Here is a 7637-nt window from a genome sequence, read left to right as displayed (position 1 = left end):
CCCAGCTGACTCTGTCACCTTTCCCTTTGGCAGCCAGAGGGCATATCCAAGAGGGCGGGTTTGGGGGTGGGGCCTATTCTCCTCCTGGCCTGGGAAATCATCAGAGCTAGAAAGGTCCATCGAGATTATCTAGTCCAACCCACTCACTCTATAGATTGAGAAACTGGGGCCCGGTGAGATTACTATTTAACAATTTCTAAATGACTGTAGGATGGAGTACACAAGGAAACATCCAAGTTTACAGATGAAGAGCCAGGCCGCAGGAGACTAAAGCTACAGGGAGATCATACAAATCTGTGTAAGCGAGCAGAAACATGGGAAGTGAATGAATGCTAACATGAGCAGAAATACCAGATAACACACAGAAAGATTTTAGGAAAGCCATAGTACTGATATAAATCTTCAGTCTGTGTGCATATAATTATAAAAATGCTTATGTATCACGTACTATGTGCAAGGCACTATTCTAAGTGCTTTACACTCCTTGATGGCCCGACAGTTTCTTTAGAAGCACAATTAATCTCCCTACTTTGCCGATGAGAAAACTAAGGCACAGAGAATTTATTCTGCTATTTAGTGGTAGAGTCAATATTTGAATCAAGGCAGGCTTTCCTTTGATCCAGGTTCTAACATCCATGTTCTTTTTTTTTTTTTTTTTTAAAGATTTTTTAATTTATTTATTTGACAGACAGAGATCACAAGTAGGCAGAGAGGCAGGCAGAGAGAGAGAGGAGGAGGAAGCAGGCTCTCCGCAGAGCAGACAGCCCGATGCGGGGCTCGATCCCAGGACCCTGGGATCATGACCTGAGCCGAAAGCAGAGGCTTTAACCCACTGAGCCACCCAGGCGCCCCTCTTTTTTTTTTTTTAAGATTTTATTTACTTATTTGACAAAGAGAGAGACAGCAAGAGAGGGAACACAAGCAGGGGGAGAGGCAGAGGAGAAGCAGGCTCCCCCACTTCCACTGAGCAGGGAGCCCAACACGTGGCTCCATCTCAGGACCTCGGGATCACAACCCAAGCCAAAGGCAGATGCTTAACCACTGACCCACCCGGCGTCTCTCATCTGTGTAATTGCTATGTGTAGTTGCCCCTCTGAAGCCACTGAAGCAAATGTTTACTGAGAGCCCACTGTGTACTTTGTCCTGTTCTAGGTACTGGTAGTTCACTAGGAATGAAGAAAAGAGAAAAACTCTCATTCTAATGGAGCTCACATACTAGTGGGAGGGAAAAGAAAAGAAAATTAACAAGTAAAATATATAGATTATAATCACTGCTATGGAGAAAAAGGTGGAAAGGGGAATAGAGAAGAAGAGACATGGGAATAGAGAAGGTTGCTTCTTTAAATATTAGGGTGGCTTTGGGTAAAGAGCAGGTGGTTGGGAGGAAGGGGAAATGTAGAGAGGGTGTCAGACAGTTTGGCAGGGACCAGATCACGAAGGTCCTTGGAAACCATTGTGAAGATTGCTTAGCTTTTACTTTTAAAGCATGGGAAGCCATTGAGGGTTTAGAAGGGACAAGTGTCAGGGTCTAATTTATATATTTTTAAAAGATTTTATTTATTTATTTATTTGAGAGAGAGATGGAGAGAGAGAGTGAGAGCTCTATGTTGAGAATAGACTGCAAGACTGGAGGAACAAGAGGAAGATAAACTCAGGAGCTATTGCCAATGAATGATGGTGACTTGGACCAGAGTGGCAAAGGTGATGGGAAGTGGTCCGATTCTGGCTAGATTTTGAAAGTAAAGGCAACACAATTTACTGACGTGGGCGGTGCAAGAAAGAGAGAAGTCCGGAACGACTCCAAGATTTGTAGCCTGAGCAACTGGAGGAACTGTTCACAGAGATGGGAAAAGCTGTGAGAGAAGCAGGTTTGAGGGAAAACTGGGGGTTTGTTTTTCAGCCTGTCAATTTCAAGAGGTCTATTGCACTTGTGGGAAGAGGAGGAGAGGAGACAGTTCCCTCCTCCCCAAGATTGCTAGCCGACAAACCTTCCTGAAAGGCCCACCCCATCCTACACACCACCTCTCATCTCTCTCTACCACTCCAGAAGACTCCAGTCTGAATATAGCAGAGAAAGTACAGAAACCAAACCTAGATGTTTGAGAGCTAAGTGCCAGACAATGCCAACTTGCTGGGAGCTCTGGATCTGGGGCTCCTGGGGCTAACTAAGGTGCCAGGATTGTGGGAATCTTCGGCAAAGGGGGCAAACTTTGGGCCCGGAGGACTCTGGGGGTGAGGCAACTAGTGCTCTTGGGGAGGGAAGGGCAGTCTGGGCAGAATCCACGCTTCAGGGAACTGGAAGCAATGGGGACTCTGAACCTGATCTTCAGGTTACCCAGCTGGATTCCGGGAGTGAGAGGAGGCGGTAGGTCTGCGAGGGAGGCTCTAGAATCTGGGATCTAGAGCTCCTGGAGGCCCAGAAACCTGGATAGGGGAAACTTGGAGATACTTGCCGCATGGCAGGGTGGGGGTAGCTAAAAGGGAGGCATGGAGGAAGCGGTCTGAGCCTGAGCCCTGAACAGCAGGCTGCTGGGATATTGGGTAAGAGGCCCAGATGTTGAAGCCAGACAGACACGAATTCAAATCCTTGTTTTCCCAGGCATTAGTTGTGTGATGCTGGACACCTCTTTGTAACTATGTTTTCTCCCTGGTGAAATGGACATAATAACACCAGTCCTTCAGGGTTTCCTGAATATTGAATTGGTCAATAGGTGTGAACACACATCGTAAATCACAAGGTATTTTGTATTATTCCTTTGCACTTAGGGATGAAGCTAATCTCTTTGGAGGAGAACACATGTGATTCGAGGTTTGGCATAAACCCAAGAGTTCACGCCAGCATCCTCCACACTAGAGAAGCTCCTGCTACTAGGTTTCTGCTAGTCCCTGGACAAAGCTCCAGCTGTCACTGCTGCCACCGCCGCCCAGTGGCTACTTCAGGAAAGGACCTCGCCCAGCACCGCCTGGGCCAAAAGGATTTGTGCCTTAGGAAATGCTGCAGGCCAGACCTGCTGGCTTCTGTAACACTCTTCCTCACTTTTGTTTCTGTGATTTTGCATTACTCTGGTTCTCCTACTCCTCTGGATGCCCCTTCTGACCTCTTCACCTGGCTCCTTTTTGTCCTCCTTCCTCCGAAGGTGACCTTTCCCCAAGGCTTATCCCTAGAGCTTTTTCTCTTCTGTCCTCTCTTCCCCACTACCTCCTCCCCAACCTCTTCCTCACTCTATCATTTCTCTTTCCTGATCTCTCTCTTTCTCTCTCTCATGCTTAAAAAAAAAAAAAGATTTCATTTATTTGACAGAGAGGAATATAGCAAGACAAGGAACACAAACAGGGGGAGTGGGAGAAGGAGAAGCAGGCTCCACACTGAGCAGGGAGCCCAATGCTGGACTCGATCCCAGGACCCTGGGATCATGACCTGAGCCCAAGGCAGCCATTTAACCCACCGACCCACCCAGGTGTCCTTACAAGTCTGTTCCTTATCTCCAGCAAGGCTGTTAAAAGCTTTAGAGTAGAGACTAGTACCACTGTGTCCAGCACCTAGGACAGCACAGGAAGTCTCTTTTTCTGCCATTTGATTCCTTCGTCTCCTTTCTATCCTTCCCCACTGAGCCAATGCCATTGTCCAGCTCCCACGTAAATCCGCTGGTATGCTTTCAATGGCAATAATGGAAAATTCCAAGTCGGATGATTTTAAAATGGGGAAATCTATTGCCTTGCATCTAAGCCCAGGAGTGGGCTGCTTTGGAGTTGGCTAATTCAACAACTCAGCAATGTCACAAAAAATCCTGACTCCATCGTTCTGATCTGCAGCCCTCGATATGTTAGTTTAGCAACTCTCATGGTCACAAGATGGCTGATGCCCCTCAGCCATCTTCCAGCATTGCTTCCAAACATGACAACATTCAATGGTAGGAGAGAAAGGCCTCTCCTGCTGTAGGTTTACTATTATTACTCCAGAAACCTTTCCCAGAATCTCCCTAGCACACTTCCTTTCACATCTCAGTGGCTGGAATTTCATCATGCTTCTGTAACTGAACCAGTCACTGGCAAGAGGGATGAAATGGCCATGACCGGCTTAGGAAATGGAGATTCTGCCCATAAGAATGAAAGGGGAGGTGGCTGGTGAGTTGACAAACAATTCTGTCTGCTACAACCCTTTATTGAATAACCCATTCTTTCCTCACTTTGAGATCTGATCATCACTTCCCAACTGGAAGGCCCAGGTGGGAAAAATCACTGTGATGTGCAAGTGAGGTGGGTAAAGACCTAAAAATACATCTCTCTTCAATATATCACAGAGGCCAGAAGCTCCATAATTAGAGTTGCATTCTTTTGCCTCCTTACCCTTGCTCTCTCAGAAAATGCAAACACCTTTTTTTTCCAGTTTCTATTTAAATTCCTGTTAGTTAACATATAGTATAATATTAGTTTCAGGTATACAATTTAGTGATTCAACATTTCCATATAACACAGGGCACTCATCACTCTAAGTGCCCTCCTTAATCCCCATCATCTATTTAACCCAACCCCCCACCCACCTCCCCTCAGGTAACCATCAGTTTGTTCTCTACAGTTAAGAGTCTGTTTCTTGGCATGCCTCTCTTTTTCCTTTTTTTCCTTCCTATATTTGTTTGTTTTGTTTCTTAAATTCCACATATGAATGAAATCATATGGTATTTGTCTTTCTCTGGCTGACGTATTCCACTTAGTGTAATACTCTCTAGCTCTATCCACATTGTTGCAAATAGCAGAATTTCATTCTTTTCTATGGCTGAGAAATATTCATTCATATATATATATAAATATATATATATATATATATATATATATATCACCACTTCTTTATCCATTTATCAATTGGTGGACATTTGGGTTCTTTCCATAATTTGGCTATTATTGATAATGCTGCTTATAAATATGGGGGTGCATGTATCTCTTCAAATCAGTATTTTTGTATCCTTTGGGTAAATACCTAGCAGTTCAATTGCTGGATCATAGGGTAGTTCTATTTTCACTTTCTCAGGAACTTCCATACTGTTATCCAGAGTGGCTGTACCAGTTTGCATTCCCACCAACAGTATAATTTTAGCCATTCTGACTGGTGTGAGGTGATAGCTCATGGTAGTTTTGATTTCCCTGATGATGAGTGAAGTTGAACATCTTTTCATGTCTGTTGGCCATGTGGATGTCTTCTTTGGAAAAACATCTATTCATGTCTTCTGCCCATTTTAAAAATCAGGCTTTTTTGGTTTTGAGGTATTGAGTTTGATAAGTTCCTCATAGATTTTGGATACTACCCCTTATTAGATATGTCATTTACAAATATCTTCTCCCATTCCTTAGGTTACCTTTTATTGTCTATTGTTTCCTTTGCTATGCAGAAGTTTTTTTATTTTGATGAAGTCCTCATAGTTTATTTTTCCTTTTGTTTCCCTTGCCTCAGGAGACATATCTAGTAAGATGTTGCTATGACCGGTGTCAAAGAGGTTGCTGCTCTAGGATTTTCATGGTTTCAGGTCTCACATTTAGGTCATTCATCTATTTTGAGCTTATTTTTTTGTATGGTATAAGAAAATGATCCAGTTACATTATTTTACGTGTTGCTGTCCGGTTTCCCCAACACTATTTGTTGAAGAGACTGTCTTTTGTCCATTGGACATTCTTTCCTGCTTTGTCGAAGATTAGCTGACCATTTAATTGTGGGTTCATTTCTGGGTTTTCTATTCTGCTGCATTGATCTATGTGTCCATTTTCATGCCAGTATCATACTGTCTTGATCACTGCAGCTTTGTAATATATCTTGAAGTCCAGAACTGTGATGCCTCCAGCTTTGCTTTTCTTTTTCGAGATTGCTTTGGCTCCTTGGGGTCTTTTGTGGTTCCATACAAATTTCAGGATTGTTCTAGTTCTATGAAAAGTGTTGGTGGTATTTTGATAAGGATTACTTTATATGTGTAGATTGCCTTGAGCAATATAGATTTTTCACAATATTTGTTCTTCCGATCCATGAGCATGGAATGTTTTGCCACTTCTTTGTGTCATCTTCAACTTCTTTTATCAGGGTTTTATAGTTTTCAGAGTACAGGTCTTTTACTTCTTTAGTTAGGTTTATTCCTAAATACCCCATTGTTTTGGTTGCAACTGTATATATGAGATTGCTTCCTTCCCTTCTCTTTCTGTTGCTTCATCATTGGTATATAGAAATACAACAGATTTCTGTATATTGATTTTATATCCTACAACTTTATTGAATGTATGTATCAGTTCTAGCAATTTTTTTGGTAGAGTGTCTTGGGTTTTCTATATAGAGTATCACGTCATCCGCAAATAGTGAAAGCTTGATGTCTTCCTTACCAATTTCGATGCCTTTTTTTTTTTTTTTTTTTTTTGCTGTGGCTATGACTTCCGGTACTATATTAAATAACAGTGGTGAGAATGAATATCTGTCTTGTTCCTGACCATAGAAGGAAAGCTCTGTTTTTCCCCCATTGAGGATGATCATTATCAGGGGATTTTTCATATTTGGCCTTTATTATGTTGAGACATGTTCCTTCTAACCCTACTGTATTGAGGGTTTTTATCATGAATGGATGTTGTGCTTTGTCAAATGCTTTTTCTGCATCTATTGAAAGAATCATATGGTTCTTACCCTTTCTTTTATCAGTGTGGTGTATCACATTGATTCATTTGCAAATATTGAACCACTTTTGCAGTCCAGGAATAAATCACTAGAAAATGCAAATACTCTTGCTCAAAATTAAACTATGGTGATAATTCCCTTTAGGAACTACAAACTGGAAAGGGATATGAGGGAATTGGGGGGAAAGATGGAAATGTTTTATATCTTGATCTAGGTAGTGGTTACGTATGTGTACACACAGGGGTATTAGTTTCCTCTTCCTGCTGTAAAACAGTTACCACAGACTTGGTGACTTAAAACAGCGGACTTATTCTCTTTCAGTTCTGGAGGTCAGAAGTCCAAAATCAGTTTCACTAAAATTAACGTGTCTGCCAGGCTGCACCTGAACTGCAACAGCTACCTTGTGACCATAAGAGACTATGGGGGGGAGGGGGCGGGTGGGATCCATGCACTTGTCCTTTACAGCATCCAGAGCAGCATTCCTTGACTGTGGCCCCTTCCTTCATCTTCAATGCCAGTGACATAGCATCTTGCTTTAGTTCTCAAATTGCTTTGCTTCTGTAGTCAAATCTCCTTCTATCCCCCTCTTTTTCCTCTTATTTATAAAGAGACTAGTGGTTATTTAGGGCCCACCCAGATGATTCAGAATAATCTCTCCATCTCAAGATCCTTAATTTAACCATTTCTGCAAAGTTCCTTTTGCCATATAAAGTAAAATTCATAGGTTCTAGAGATTAGGACCCTATATGTTTGGGGTCCATTATTCAGCCTACTACATTAGATAAAAATTCATCAAGCTGTACAATTAAAGGTTTGTGCATTTTTGTTGTTGGTAAATTATACCTCAGCCAAGAAAGGCACATACTCCTGGAAGAGAGATAATGATTTAAGTTCAGTCATAGTAATGAATTAAAGACCTACCAGATCTATTTTCTTCCTGCCAAGAGGATCACAGATCTCAGCTAAAAGAGGGGATATGCTTTAAGTGTGGGTC

Source organism: Mustela nivalis (assembly GCF_964662115.1).
Source record: "Mustela nivalis genome assembly, chromosome: X".
NCBI classification, from domain to species: domain Eukaryota; kingdom Metazoa; phylum Chordata; class Mammalia; order Carnivora; family Mustelidae; genus Mustela; species Mustela nivalis.
Note: the sequence above shows the minus strand (reverse complement) of the source record.